We start from the raw sequence: 16,577 nt of genomic DNA, 5'->3' as shown, positions 1-16,577 counted from the left end.
AAATTGAGTAAACACATGTAGAAAAATAAAAGTAGACACACTCCTCTCACCATTCATAAAATCAAGTCCAAATGGATTAATAAAGACCTAAATATAAGTCCTGAAACTATCAAACAACTGGAAGAAAAAAAAATAGAAAGAACTCTCCACAATATAGGAGTGGGGAAAAACTCCCTGAACAAAACCCCAGTAGCCCAGGAAATTAAATAATTACTCAAGCAGTAGCATGTCATGAACTTAAAAAGCTTTGGTACAGACAAATATACCATAAACAGAGCTGACAGACTACAGGCAGAATGGTAGAAAATCTTCACCAACTATATCACTGACAGAGGACTAATATCTAGAATCTGCAAAGAACATAAAAAACTAAATTATTTTAAAAAATCATACAACCCACTCAAAAATGGAGCAGAAAAAGTGAACAGGTAATTCCCAATGAAAGAAATACAAATGGCTAATACTTAAGAAAATGTTCAGCATCCTTAACCATCAGGGAATGCAAATCAAAACAACTACCATACTCCTGTCAGGATGGCAATCATCAAAAATTCAAATGACAATAAATGTTGGCAAAGATGTGGGGAACAAGGAACCCTCATTCACTGCTGGTATGAGTGAAAACTTGCACAACTACTATGGAAAGCAATACGGAGACTCCTGAAAAACAAGGTGAAAATAGAACTACCAACTGACCCAGCTATTCCTCTTCTGGGCATCTATCCTAAAGGATCCATTCTTCACTGGAGAAATATTTGCTCAACTATGTTTATAGCTGCTCAATTCACAATAGCTAAGAACTGGAATAACCCAGATGTCCATTGTTTGAAGAATGGATAATGAAGATGTGGTACATTTACACAGTAAAATTCTACTTAGCAGTAAGGAAAAAATGATATAATGTAATTTGTAGAAAAATGGATGGACTTGGTATAGATCATACTCAGTGAACTCACACAAATTCAGAAAGACAAACACCTCATGTTCTCCCTCATCTGTGGTTCCCAAACTGGAACAGCTTGAGTTGTAGGCATATCTGACAGGCAACTCAAGGGACAGATAATAGGGAAGGGAAGGTTTTGGGGGAGGGGAATTGGATGATGGGGGAGATACACACAAAACTAAGTCCCACATGAGTTGGTACAATAGAAAAATTCCTCCTGGATAGCAGACTAAAAGACATAACCCTCAATAGGAGTATGGGGGAATCACCTGATAAGAAGGACCCTGGAGTGTGTGGGATGAAGCCTAACCCTAAAACCTTTGACTCTGGCTTAGAACTTCCAGTACTAGAAACTGGTTACAATTTACATTGAGCTGTTGGTTGAAAAGAGCTATGAGGCCCCCAAAACAAGACAGGCTTCCACCAAAGCACTTTATTGCTAGCCTGAGGTAAAAGTTAAAACCCTGTTGCTGATGACACCACATGCTGCTAACACAGAGCATCGTGAGATCATGCTACGTTCTAGAAGGAAGCCTGTTCTTTCATAACCCACAACCCCAAGGTGAATACCAACAATCCCAGTAAGGAAAGCCCTCAGTGGAATCAGGGAAAGGAGGAGAGAAATGATCCTGCAACCATATGATGTGTACATACAAAGTTTCTCCTTAACAAAAATTTGGGGCTATGCCTAGTAACTTGGTTTTCAAGGAAGGGAAGAGTAACATTGCAATGGAGAAAACTGGCAAACACTATCTCAACTGGAGGCTCAAGGTTAATTATGTTTATGACATGATTAATAATATTGACACTATATGCCTTTAATATGATTTGCTGAAAATAGCACTTCACCTCTGTGGTCTTCCTCTCCAAAATACACAATCCCAGTCAATTATATGAAGATCTATCATCACATAAAACCCACTTGAGGAACATACTACAAAATACCTGACCAGTGATCCCTAACACTATCAAGATCAGTATGGAGAGATTTCTCAGTGGTTAAGACATTTTCCTGCAAAGTCTGAAGACCTCATTTTGATTCCCCAGTACCCATGTGAAGCTGTATGTACAAAGTGGCACATGCATGTGGAGCTTGTTTGCAGTGGCTAGAGGCCCTGGCACATCCATCCCCCCCACCCTCTCTGCAAATAAATAAATAAAACAATTTAAAACTCCCCAAATCATCATAATTGGGCTGGAGAGATGACTTAACGATTAAGGTGCTTGCCTGCAAAGCCTGAGGATTCAGGTTCAATTCACCAGTACCCATGTGAGATAGATGCATAAAGTGGCATATACATCTAGAGTTCATATATAGAGGTTGGAGGCCCTGTTTCACCCATTCTCTCTCTCTATTTCTCTCCCTCCCTCCCTCTCTCTCTCTCTCTCTCTCTCTCTCTCTCTCTCGCTCTCTCTCTCTCTGTCTCTCTCTTCTCCCTCCCTCCCTCCCTCTCTCTGTCTCTATCTCTCTTTCAAAATAAGAAAATATTTAATATATGTTTTTAAAACATCAACATAATCAGCCAGGTGTGGTGGTGCACGCCTTTAATCCCAGCACTCGGGAGGCATAAGTAGGAAGATTGCCATGAGTTCAAGGCCACCCTGAGACTACATAATGAATTCCAGGCCAGCCTGGGCTAGAGTGGGATTCTACCTCAAACCTCCCCCCCAAAAAATCATCATAATCAAGAAAAGTCTGAGAAACTGTCACAGGCAAACAAAGCCTAAGAAGATATAAAGAACAATTATTACTGGAGTATATTTTCTGGGTAGGATCCTGGATCATAAAAGACATATAAAAATTAAGCAAATATGAATAAAACATAAGCTTTATCTAGACTTTATTGAATGGTGCTGTATCAATATTACTTCACTAACTATAACAAATAACAGGGTATACTGGATATATATGTATATATGCTTGTAACTTTGTATTTTATCTTTACTTTTTCTGTAAATTATAAGTATTCCAAAAATAAACTGTATGAAAAATACCCATGACTCGTTCTGGATAAATAATTGCAATGAATGAATAAATGAATCAGACATTTGGTAGGTATTGTAAAAGATACAAAGGACACTATATAACTACTTAAGCAGGCTCATACAAGTAGAAAATTTAAACAGAACCCAGGTTTAGCTCAGAAAACAATGATTACAGCATCTACAGCTCAGTAATGAGCCCATTTGACAGGGAATATGGACTGAAAAATGAATTAGTATACATGAATTACCTAAGTGTATACTAAATTCACTGTATGTTTGAATAGTCTTGATGTAAGGAGTGGAATGAAAAGTGTTTCTTTTTCCTACATTTTAAGATTAAGCTTTGAGAATAAGTGTTTTAGGAGAGGTAAGAGGGTTGCATGGGCCCTGCTCACCAAAACTTACCCAGTGGAAATGGACTGGAAGAGACAAGACTTAGAGAGCAAAGTCCCCCATCCTACTCTCAAAGGTGAGTAACCAAAGAGTTATTCTACAGTGGATTGTTCTCAGTAGGAAAATAGAGTATGAAGAAAGAAAGATGATGAATCCAAAAGTAAGGCAAACCCATTGGGTGTGGTGGCCCATGGTTATAATACTAGCACTCAAGAGGCTGAACAAGATAATCACTGTAAATTCAAGGCAAGCCTGGGCTACAGAGAGGGTTCCAGGTCAGCCTGAGCTAGAGTGAGATGCTCCCCCCCCAAAAAATAAAAGAAATATTTTAATTTTTTTTTAAATAAGGCCAGGCGTGGTGGCACACACGTTTAATCCCAGCACTCAAGAGGCCAGAGTATGATGATCTCTGTGAGTGTGAAGTTAGCCTGAGACTACATATTGAACTCCAGATCAGCCTGGGCTAAAGTGAAACTTTACTTCAAAACAACCAATAAATAAATAAAATATGGGCTGGAGAAATGGCTCAGCAGTTAAAGTTGTTTGCTTGCAAAGCTTGATGGCTTAGTATCAATTCCCCATTACTCACATAAACCCAGTTGTACAATGTGCACCATATTTCTAGAATTCATTTGCAGTGGCAGTGGCAGTGGCAGGAGGCCCTGGTATGCCCATATTCTCTCTATATATATCTATCTCTATCTCATCTGCCTCTTTGTCTCTCTTTCAAATAAATAAAAATATTTTAAAAAAAATTAAAAAGGACCTGGTGTGGTAGTGCATGCCTTTAATTCCAGCACTCTTGTGACAGAGGTAGAAGGATCACTGTGAGTTAAACATCAGCCTAGGCTAGAGTAAAGTCCTACCTCAAAAAAAAAAAAAAAGTAAAATTAAAGCAAAAAATAAAGAAAAGTTTGGCTAGGAGATGGCCAGCAATTAAAGGCAGTTGCTAGCAAAGCCTATAGGCCTGGATTCAACTACCAGCCTCCCATGTAAAACTGGACAGGCATTCATTTATAGTGACAAGAGACCCTGGTAGTACCATACACACACACACAAATAAATACAATTTTTGTTTTTTGGTTTTTTGAAGTAGGGTCTCACTCTGGCCCAGGCTGACCTGGAATTTACTATGTAGTCTCAGAGTGGCCTCAAACTCACTGAGATCCTCCTACCTCTGCCTCCCTAGTGCTGGGATTAAAGGCCTGCACCACCACGCCCAGCTACAATTTTTTTAGAGATTAGAAAAAAAGGAACAAAAAAGAACCAACTCCTGTAAGGAAGCAGGATTTCCTAATGGAATTATAGAATGGAAGTATTTACTTCCTTGTAAATAGGTGAAGTATAAGAGGGCTTATGAGATGAGAATGCAGACTGGGATGCACCCACACTTCCCCAACCCACCACAGAGTATTGCACTTTTCTTATGGCATATTGGTTACATGATATTTAATATATACTTTATAATTATTTCTCTCATCTGTTTTGATTTCCTTGCTTTTTATAACAAAGCATTGCATCTGGGATCCATGTGCCCTGTGATGATTTGAATGTAAAATGTGTTTGAATACTTCATCCCCAATACTCGTGTGTTTGAATATTTCATCCCCAGTTGATGGCACTGTTAAGATGTGGAGCCTTGCTGGGAGAAGTGTGTTACTGAAAGTGGACCTAAATGTGTTACAATCAGCCTGCTTGCACTTTACTTGCTCCTTGCTGATATGAAGCTAAAACACCAGCTGTCTAGCCTGCCTTGCCTTCCCCACCATAATGGACACTTTGACTCAAAACTATAAGCCAAAAATAAACCCTTTCCTTACATAAGCTGCTTCTGATAGATAATTTTGTCCCAGCAACAGACCCTTAGGGTATATAGATAGAATTTAGGAAATACATCAACTTAAATGGGAAAAAAATACCTCCTCATATCCACTAGTATCTAACTGAAATGTAGTATATTATTTGATTAGAAATGCAAGCAAGAAACCACAATATTAGTTGAATCTTTGACTGTGTCACCCATAGTAAACCCTGGTATTTATTTCACTTATTTATTTTCAGGCAGGGAAAGATGAGAGAATGGGTATACCAGGACCTTCTCCTGCTGCCAGAGTGAGACCCTACTTCAAAAAACCAAAAAACAAAAATTGTATTTATTTGTGTGTGTGTGTATGGTACTACCAGGGTCTCTTGTCACTATAAATGAATGCCTGTCCAGTTTTACATGGGAGGCTGGTAGTTGAATAAACTCCAGATGCATCACCAGTTTGTGCATCTGGCTTTATGTGTATACTGGGGAATCGAACCGGAGTGGTTAGAGTTTGCAGGCAAGCGACTTAACCACTGAGAAATCTCTGTAGTTCAACTCAGGTATTTTTCACATCATGTTACAGTGATTGTAGATATTATGAAATATACTTTATGCTCATTTCTACATTAAGATACATGGTCATGAACCCCTGTTATTTAGTAAGTTAATAAAGATTTGCATTTTAATATCTGATAACTATGTTTTAATAGTGTTCCTGATGTAATCAAGTGTGTTTGGGTTTAATATATTTAAGCAATTATTCTGATAAGAAAACCATATGTTTCACTAAAATTTCCATGATGTCAGAATGTTTTATAACCCTGTTTATAAACCCTGTCCTAGAATTTGAAGTCTGGCACAAATTTCCAGCTTTCTATGATACCATTGTTGAAGAAAGCAAGGAGTAGGTTTGAAACTATAAAGAAAACAGTCCTGAGGTAAGAGGATTGCTGTGATTTCAAGGCCAGCCTGCAAGCCTACACAGTGAATTCCAGGTCAGCCAGAAAAACCTCGAAAAACCAAAAGAAAAAGAAAATAGTCATGTCAGTAGCCTCTACACTCACTCCTACTGTACTACCTCCCAACACACACACACACACACACACACATACACACGAGCAGGCCATAAAAAGAATGAAGAAAGTAACATACCCATGACCTCACAGTGCCTGACCCTACCTACACAAGAACATCATAATAGGAGGAAAAGATGATGACATCAAAATAAAAGACAGTCCGATTGAGAGGAGGAGGGGATATGATGGAGGACGGAGTTTCAAAGGGGAAAGCAGGGAGAGGGAGCTCTTTACTAAGGGATATTATTTACAATCGTGGAAGTTGTTAATTAGAAAAAAATAAATAAATAATTTTTTAAAAAAAGAAAGTAGCATATGGGTGCTGTCCTGTGGTTAGTAGTGAAATAGCAGTTTGTGCACAGCGAGAGTACTGAGCAACTTCAAGAAACAGGAGAACAGGGAGCTGGGGTGATGGCTCAGGGGATAAAACACTAACCACCCAAGAGTAAGCACCAGAGATCAAAGCATAACGTCTTGCTCATAATCCCAGCACACAGGAGGCAAAGACTGGGGAAAACCTGAGGCAAGCTGGCTAGCTAGACTAAGATGAAGTGGAGATCCCTAGGCTCAAGTGAAAAATATGCCTCAATAAATAAGGCAGAGATCAATCAACAAAGCACCTCCAGCCTCCACATGCATGAGCACACATATGTATGCACACCTGCACAGACACATAGAATTTGCATATGCACATATACATATACTGCAAGCATACACACAGAAACACTAGAACCACATATAAGCGGACACAGAAGCAGAAGCATAAAACGAACTGTTCTTTCCTACATGTAGTACTAGAGGATATGACCTTTAAGAAAAATAAGGAAAACTGAATTGTGTATCCTGCTATTCTACTTGATTACAATATATGTGACACGAAGACAAAAAAAATTACATGATGGGCAACACTGAGAGACATTTGTTTGGAGTGAGGTCTAGAAAAGGCTTTCACCAAGGCTCTGTTAGGCATCTTTGTCAGAGGTGGTTTTATTTTAAAAAATTACACATACACACACACGCACACACACACACGTATTACAAAAAATACAAATGCAAAACAATCTGTGTCACATATAATAAGTAATAGATGGTTTTAATAATTGAACCTTTAAGAACTCCTTATCCAATTCAATCCCTAGAGCATTACTATGACCCTGCTACAACTTTATATTCCTACCTATTCTCATCCATCTCACCAGAACTAGCTTGAGTTTTTAGTTTATGTTCATCATAGTGTATCATGTAGATACAAAATCCCTAATGGTATATTATTATATAGTAGTGCTTATTTCTGTGTTTCATAAAAATTATATCTGATGTTTTCATATTTCACTCAATATTTTATTTAAAATATGAATCTATGTTCTTGCATATAGCAATAGTTAATTCACTTTTATTCTAAAAACAAATATCAAATTTATTCATCTATTTTCCTATCAAGGACAATTAGGTTATCCAGGACTTTTGTATTATGAACTGTGTTGTAGTGGATATTTGTAAGGAGAGTTTCTGGTTCACATACAGAAGAATTTCTGTAAGGGTTATATCTAGGAATCAAATTGCTGAGTCATAGACTTTATAGATATTCAACTTTATAAGATATCTTAATTTTCCAGGTGTGGTGGTGTACACCTTTAATTCCAGCACTCGGGAGGCAGAGGTAGGAGGATCACTGTGAGTGCAAAGCCACCCTGAGATTACATAGTGAATTCCAGGTCAGCCTGGACTAGAGTGAAACCTTAACTTGAAAAAAAAAAAGAATATATGTATTTGTGTTCTAATGTTATGGGGGGGGGGGAAAACAGACTCTGAGCTGGAGAGATTTCTCAGTAGTTAAAGGCATTTTTTTGTAAAGCCTAACAGCCTGAGTTTGATTCTCCAGTACCCACATAAAGAGGGATGTACAAAGTGGCACATGCATCTGGACTCCATTTGCAGTGGCAGAAAGCCCTCGTGTGGACATACAAACTCTTTCTGTGCCTTTGTCTTTCTGTGTCTCTCTTTCTCAAACAAAAAAGTGGTCTCTTGGAGCTAGGATGTGGGAGGAATATGGAAGAATTTGGTATTTTGAACTAGAGAAACCTTACAGTGCTGTAAGCAGAGCTTGATGAACTATCCTGGTGAGAGTTTAAAAGGCCTATATAGAGAGAGGAGTGTGGACTATGATGGCTTGGCTTATGTGGTTTCATAAGGCAAAGTAACAACATTGTTGGAAGTGGGACTTGCAGAAAGGTTGCATATATCATGCCCATGACCTGAGAGTTTAAGCAGAGTTATACTGAATACATTTGTATTGTGAGATGGTCATGAGTCTATGGGGGCTGGGGTAGAATTTGATGGTTTGAATGTAAATAACTTCCATAGCCTCAAGTGTTTGTGATTAAGCTTCCTACTTAGTGTCCAACTAATAGAGCATTTGTGAAGTGGAGACTTGCTAGAAGAGGTATGTTTCTGAGAATGGACTTTGTAGTTGATGAATCGAGCCTACTGTGTGTTCACTCTTGCTGTTCTCTCTCTGATGAAGATGTATAATGAAGTGAACCAACTTTTGCTATGATAAAGCTTCCCCTGGAAACTGAAGCCTGAAATAAACCATAAGCTGCTTATGGTTATGCTTTTGTTCCCCCGTAATGAAAAGCTAACTGCTACAGATACTGTTAGCTTTTATGTGAACCAAAGATAATATGCTGTGTGGATTTGAATATAAAATGCCCACCACAGGATCATGTGTTTCTATACTTGCTACCTGGTAGGTGGGACTATGTGGGAAGATTGTGGAACCATTAGAAGGTAAAGCCTTGCTAGTGGAAGTCAGTGTGGGACTTGAGATTTCACAGCTTGACCTACTTCCTATTCTCCCCCTCTCTTTTTGACCGTGGATAAAATGTGATCAGCCAAACTTTCACTCTTGTTGTCATGCCTTACCCACCATGATGAACTGTAATCTAGAACTGTAGCCAAAATAAACCCTCATTTTCCTAAATTTCTTCTTGTCAAGTATTCACACACAATAAGAGAGAAAAGTAATGAAATACATCCTCATATAAGAAATGCCAAAGTATCAGCAAGTGCCAGCATTTTCCAAGCACAGATTAATTCATTTATGCAATGTCAAAAACTGAAATCTCCTAGAATACAAAGCCGGAGACAAAAATTTGCATGGAAAGTGATTTCAGGGAATAGAAGTAAGGAATTGGGGAAAAGGAAAAAGGAAAGAGAGAAAATCATTATAAAAGTATATTTCTGAGTTGGCCACAACTTTAGAAAATTAGGACTGAATCTTGTTTAGATTTTCTGCAAACCTCTTAGAAACAAATTCTACTAAAATATAGATGAAAATTATATTGCCAAACATGGAAGAAGGGAAAATTTATCTTTAGCTCACATTAGTCGAGGGTTAGCTCTTGGGCTATTAATTCCCTTATATTCAGTACCAGGTGTATATGAATGTCAGAACACTCCAACATGCTTCCATGTAGAAATATCAGAGAAGTTGTCATATGGAAAATGAGACAATCACTTAGAGATTAATACAAAGCACCATCAAGATATGCAGGCATTATGCTGGTTACCTGATCAATGGTTTGATTAAAAGTTTGGCTGAAGAGCCGGGCGTGGTGGCGCACGCCTTTAATCCCAGCACTCGGGAGGCAGAGGTAGGAGGATCACCGTGTGTTCGAGGCCACCCTGAGACTCCATGGTGAATTCCAGGTCAGCCTGGCCTAGAGTGAGACCCTACCTCAAAAAAACAAAAAAAAGAAGAAAAACAAAGTTTGGCTGAAGGATGTGCACTTAAATACACAAGGTATCCAACCGACCCAACTAGTAAATGAAACAATGAAATGCAAACAAACCTATCTATTGCAGTTGAAATATTGGGCTTTTGTCATATAATGTGGAAACACTGTCCACTGACTACCAAATAGCCATTCCTACCTTTCTTCTCTGTCCAGAGACAGCAAATTAGTTTGGTAAGTAGGCAAAGATCTCTGGAGTACAGCTAGAGCATAGTAGTTCTATGGTACCTACACAGGCCCAATTTTCTTCTTTTGCTTTGCTGTTCCAATATCTTCAAGGCTAGATTATATTCAACAGGTCATCTCATGGTCCAGATGGCTCCAGCTATCATGCCTACATTCCATACCAGCAGCAAAAAGGAGCAAGCCCTCCTCACAAGCAAGTCCACTCTCTTCAGTCAAACTTTCAAAAGTATCCCACAACACAATTCTCCCCCCACTGAAAAATTTCAGTCAAAGCATCTTATCTGGATACAAAAAAATGCAATGTACTATACTATTCATTCGATATATTGCTATGAGAAAGAAAAAAATGTCAATCAGTTCCCAAGGGAAAAGATGAAAATGGATACAAGATGGCAAGTAAATGTCTCTACCACACTAGCCATTTGACTTCAGGCGAGTTATTAATCTAAATATCAGTCTTCTTGGGCTGGAGAGATGGCTTAGTGGTTAAGCGCTTGCCTGTGAAGCCTAAGGAACCCGGATCAAGGTTCGATTCTCCAGGACCCATGTTAGCCAGATGCACAAGGGAGTGCACGCGTCTGGAGTTCATTTGCAGTGGCTGGAAACCCTGGCACACCCATTCTCTCCCTCTCTCTCTCTTTCTCTCTCCCTCTCTCTGTCTCTCTCTCCCTCTTTGTCACTCTCAAATAAATAAAAAATAAACAAAAAATTTAAATATCAGTCTTTCAATTTGTCAAATAAAAATAATAATATCAACTCACAAAGTTAATAAGAAGACTAAATGAGATAGGGTAAATGAAATTGTTTCATGCCAAATATGCAGAAAATGCTTAATAAATGCTAGCTGGTTGAATTCATTTTAGTGAGTCATTAGCATCAGGACCTTGTTTGAAGCCAACTGTCAGATAACTGATCTTATCATTGTCCCTGAATTATCAGGCTTGAGGGTACAGGGTGCTGACTCACACATACAACAGTCATAAGTGTTTAAAGCCAGAGTAGTGGCTTGGTAATTTACAATGAAAAATATAACTGTCAGACAGGCCAGACAGCCTGACCAGGCTATCCTTTCCTGAAAGCAAAAACATGAGGCACCATAAAGTTGATTGCTGAACATGAAATCAGGAGAAATAGAATTTGCTATATAATTCAAATGGCGAATGCCCTTGAGCTCTGAAAGCCTGTTGTATCTGTGTATACAACTGGGCTTATCTTATCTAGTGAGTCAGATGCTTAGGCTAGAAACATCACAAGCAACCTTCACCTGGGCAATGCTATGAGGGGTACTGCCAATTGATGCCAAAAAACAGCAAAGAAAGGGGGAAAATGTAAGAAAATCTTGAGGGTAAACTCAGAACACTTATGGTATGAGGAAAACATGTTTCTTTATTTTTGAAAGTTAAATAAGCAAATCTATCCTGAATAGAGGTCTTATATATCTAACATAATTTTGAAAAGTTACAAGGGAAGTATTTTAGCTAATAATATCCATAGGGATGAATTTTACTATTTTACTTCTAACTCTCAAAGACTAAGCAGCATGTTTTTCTTACCTCCACTTGTTTTGGGTTGGGGGATAGCGATTGACATAGTTCACTATGGGTCTCATGTAGAAACAATAATGTTTCTAAGTTAGAAATCATTTACAACTAATGTGTTTTGAGAACATTTCAATGACTCTTGTGATATACACTCTGTAGAGTAGTTATTCCTTTAAAAATCACATCTGGAAAGTATATGACTAACCTCACAATATGAGTTTTGAGCTAGTAGAAGAGCAAACTACAAGTTAGCTTTCTGGATTGAAGAGCAAACATGAATACAGACAATGAACTGACATGTAGCCTGTGTATTTATCCACCTCTATTTGTATAAGACACAAAAAGAAATCCCAATACAGTATCTTCTCCATTTTCACATCCCTCTGGTCTATGGACAACAAAAATAATTAAACCTGACAAAAAGAAAGTGAGATGCTATCAGTAATTAGGATGGTGTGGATCACAGATAAACTTCTTCTACAGTGATATATGCAATGACCTTGAATTGACCAATATCATAAGTCCTCAAAACGTGAGAGATAATGTGGCTTACAAAGTATCATCATTAAGCAGGCAACATCATCAGGGAACTTGTTAAAATTCTAATGATTAGGCTGTACCCCAAACATATGAAAACATAAATTCTGAGACCAGACTCCAGCAATCTGTTTCTAATAATTTTTCCATGGTAAGTCTGAATTCCCTATGGTAAGTTTGAGAACCTAATCTAGACAGACCATGTTACTTAAAAAGACAATATGTAAACCAGAAGCACTAGCATTTTTGGGAAACTGTAGGAACTTTGGGGAAAGGTATTTCTTTTTTTTTTTAATTTTTTTTATTTATTTAAGAGTGACAGACACAGAGAGAAAGACAGGTAGAGGGAGAGAGAGAATGGGTGCGCCAGGGCTTCCAGCCTCTGCAAACGAACTCCCGATGCGTAGCGCCCCCTTGTGCATCTGGCTAACGTGGGACCTGGGGAACCGAGCCTCGAACCGGGGTCCTTCAGCTTCACAGGCAAGCGCTTAACCGCTAAGCCATCTCTCCAGCCCCAGGTATTTCTTTTCTAAAAGGGAAAAATACTCTGCCCCTTCCTACCCTCTCTTTCTTTTCTTTTAACATATGGCAGAGACATTATATTTGGATTTAGTGGAGACATTCTGAAACCATAAACATAAGGCCAGAACCCTGACATTGTTGGGCCATTAAAGTTCACCTCAAACTTCTTTATTTGATAAGGCCATTTTTAGTTGGCTTCTTCTTTCTCAGTTATTTACAACACAGTGTCATGTAGTGATCCATACTTTGAGTACTATTGAAATAAAATGATTGCATTCTAGGAATGAAAAGAAAGTCTATCCATGTGATATTTGTAAAATGATAAATCTAATATGAACTTATTCATTCACTCATTCCAATATGCCTCTATTTTACTAGATTCCATTGATACAAATGTGAATCAGATCCTACGTCTGCCTTCAAAGAAATGTTATGATTCTGATCAAAGCTTGCATATACAATACATGTACTTGTTCATATTTCAATTGCTTTAAAAATACTATGAGATTTCAGCAAATATTTGACAATGTAACTAATCAAACACATTAATATAATATTTATGCACAAGTATATGTACTGTATCTCAAGTTTTGATACCTTTTTAACTTTTAAAAGAAAATAACAGAGCTTGGCGTGGTGGCCTATGCCATTAATCTCAGAATTCCTGAGCCAGAGATAGGAGGATGGCTGTGAGTTCGAGTCCACCTTGAGAGCAGATAGTGAATTCCAGGTCAGTCTGGGCTAGTGTGAGACCCTACCTCGAAAAACCACAAAAAGAAAATAAAGAAAAAGAAAGGAACAGATTTGTCTTCACCAGTGAAATGTAAGCTTTTGATACTTTAATATTACAATCATCTAGCTTTCTATGCATACAAAAGTAAGAATTAGGACTGGATAGATGGGTTAGTGGTTAAGGTACTTGCTTGTGAAGCCTAAGGACCCATATTTGATTCCCTAGAACCCACGTAAGCCAGATGCACGAGGTGGTGCATGTATCTAGAGTTTGTTTGCAGGTTTGCAGTAGCTAGAGTCCCTGAAACACCCATATTCTCTCTTCCTCTCTCCTCTCTCCTCTCTCCTCTCTCTCTCTCTCTCTCTCTCTCTCTCTCTCTCTCTCTCTCTCTCTCTTTCTTCCTTTCTCTCCCTCTTTCTCTCTTTCTTTCTCTCTCTCAAATAAATACATGACTTTTTAAAAAGAGTTAAGTAAAAATACAGCCAATCTTGGTTTGGTAACACACACTTCAATCCTACTCAAACAATCCCCAAATCAAACACTTGTGAGGGCGAGGTAGGAGGTTCACTATGAGCTCAAGGCCCAGCTGAGATTACATAGTGAATTCCAGGTCAGCCTGGGCTAGAGTAAGACGCTATCTTGGAACCCCCCCCAAAACAAACAAGAAAAGAAAGAAAGAAAAAGGCGTCCCTCAAACTGGTGTGTAAACAGTGACAAGTGAGCTGAAGAGATGGCTCAGCAATTAAGGCGCTTGCTTGCAAAGCCTAATGACCTGTATTCAATTCCCCAATGCCCATGTAAAGCTGAATGCACAGAGTGGTGCATACAACTGGAGTCCATTTGCAATGGCTGGAGGCCCTGATACACCCATTCTTTCTGTCTTTCTCTCTTCTCTCTATCTCTCACTGCTTAAAAATAAATAAATATATTTTTAAAACAAATGAAAAATGGCAATCTGGGGCTGGAGAGAGAGCTTAGTGGTTAAGGTGCTCGTGTACAAAAAACAAATGACCCAATTTCATTTCCCCAGGACCCATGTAAGCCAGATGCACAAGGTGGTGTATGTGTCTGGAGATTGTTCGTAGCAGCTGGGTGCTCTGGCATGCCCATTTTCTGTCTTCCTCTTTCTCCCACACACACTCAAATAAATAAATAAAATATAAAATAAAATTTAAAAGTGACTAATTGGTTAGAGTCACAACAGAGGTGTAAAGAGGAGTTAGGTTATCAGGGGGTGAGAAAAAACAAAACTAATTTCTAATGGCTTTCTGGAGGGCATTGGAAGATGATAATCAAAGACTCCCTATGACCTGACTAAGCATCTAAAGTTACACCCATTTTCTTCCAAGAGGGATTCTGTGCTATGGTCATAGACTAAATCACATCATAGTTCAAGAAGGAACAATTTATGATCAGAGGCTAATAAATTACCAGAAAAGATTCCCTCACCTATATTTCTTGCTTCCATGAGGGATAAAATAAAATGTCACTGGGGGAAATTTGGTCCCATATTAGGGGCAAAGTTGTCTAGAATAGAATAATTTTATGTTGTAAATTAAGACCACCTGTTAACATTGCATCAAACAAAACAATACTAAAAATAAAGGAATGAAATCCAGGTGCAGTGTCTTATGACTATAATCTCAAGCATGAGTTCTAGACCAGTCTGGGCTACAGAGTAAGTTCCAGGTCAGTCTGGGCTACAGAGCGACCATACCAAACAAAACAAACAAGAAAACAAACAAATAAAAGTAAAAGGCAATGAATTGTCAATATGAGCCACAAATTCATGCATTCCAAGAGGTTTGATTTTACCTCTAAGCAAAAATAACAACAATAATTAGTACCTATTTTATGGTCACAGAAACACTTTGCTACTTAATGATAGGGAAAAGAGTTACCTTTCCTCCCAAAATTGATTTTTAAGCAGTGTTAGCACCCTCTCCAACACACACACACACACACACACACACTGATGGGGGGTAAATCTAACATGTAGTTTTGCATTGTCAAATCTTTATAAGCAGCCGAAAAGGTTTTTATTGATTTTCCTGCAAAGGAAATACTGGGCTTTGAAGCATCTCTAAAAACAGAAAAAAGGCCAGCAGTAGCCTGTTAATTTTTTTTCCTTGAATATTCCATAGAGTCTTTTAATGAATTGTTTCAACATCAACATGGTGCTGGCATTGAGTCTGTCATTGGTGACGAGCTAGGGAGCTAGGTATGCAACAACTGCAGTTTCCTTTCACCTCTGGCATGTCCTGGACTGGAATGGTTCCTCCAAGATCCCAACTCCTGTTACAGTAAAACATCCTGCCACCTGGCAGAAAATAAAGAAACCACCCTGGCAAGGAATTCCAGCTCATCCCTAGAGCTCTCCTGTGCCTATCTCTAAGAATCACCCAAGAAAAAAAGAGGGGAAGTAGGTGAATACGAAACAAATCAAACATTCCCTATAGCCCCATAAATGCCACATCCAGACATTTGAAGGTACCCGGGAAATGAAGAATATGGCTCTAGAGTTTGGTTTGGCTGGGGTCTAAGCACGGATCGGATATTCTCGGTCGCGTTTAAAAATCTAACTTTCTGTTTCCAATGGAGAAAAGCAGAAGGGGAAGCAAAGGCAGAGACACGGACTGGAAGACAACCACCCCCTCCCTCTCATGTCACTTTGACAGGAGGCATGAAAAGGCGAGAACTTACCTTCTCCTCACCTAGATTGAAAGGCAGCCTCAGGAGGGCGTCTGTCCTGCGTGGAGAGTCTCTGTACTGGAGCCAAAATACAGACCCCAGAGAAGCGGAGAAGTCCCGCTCCTAACCCAGGGGAGAGGAGTGACTCACGCGCTCCGTGCCCGCCTCTCCGTGCTGTGTGGCCGCTTCTTCCTCTCCGCCTCCAGCAGGTACAGGGACCGCGCGATGGGAGGAGGTCTCTGGCCGCCCGGCCCACAGGGATCACTGTCCGACTGCTCCAGAGGGCGGCGCCACAGCCCCGCCAGGCAGGCTTGCCCCAGGAGACAAGCGTCCTTCACCTCAGGATGAGCTTCGTCGCGAAT

The 16,577-nt window shown here is 39.2% G+C and overlaps 1 protein-coding gene across 1 annotated transcript in view; it reads right to left on the bottom strand.

Moving 5' to 3' along the window:
• The window catches only part of Sytl5 (synaptotagmin like 5), a 334,702-nt gene extending 318,414 nt beyond the window's left edge, over positions 1-16,288 (bottom strand). The window contains exon 1 of the mRNA XM_045141096.1: positions 16,228-16,288. The gene's annotated coding sequence lies outside the window, so the exon portion shown is untranslated. The remainder of the gene's footprint in view (positions 1-16,227) is intronic.
• Positions 16,289-16,577: the final 289 nt, after the last annotated feature.

The sequence above is a fragment of the Jaculus jaculus genome, chromosome X (assembly GCF_020740685.1).
Source record: "Jaculus jaculus isolate mJacJac1 chromosome X, mJacJac1.mat.Y.cur, whole genome shotgun sequence".
In the NCBI taxonomy this organism is placed as follows: domain Eukaryota; kingdom Metazoa; phylum Chordata; class Mammalia; order Rodentia; family Dipodidae; genus Jaculus; species Jaculus jaculus.
This window is presented reverse-complemented; position numbering and strand designations above follow the sequence as displayed.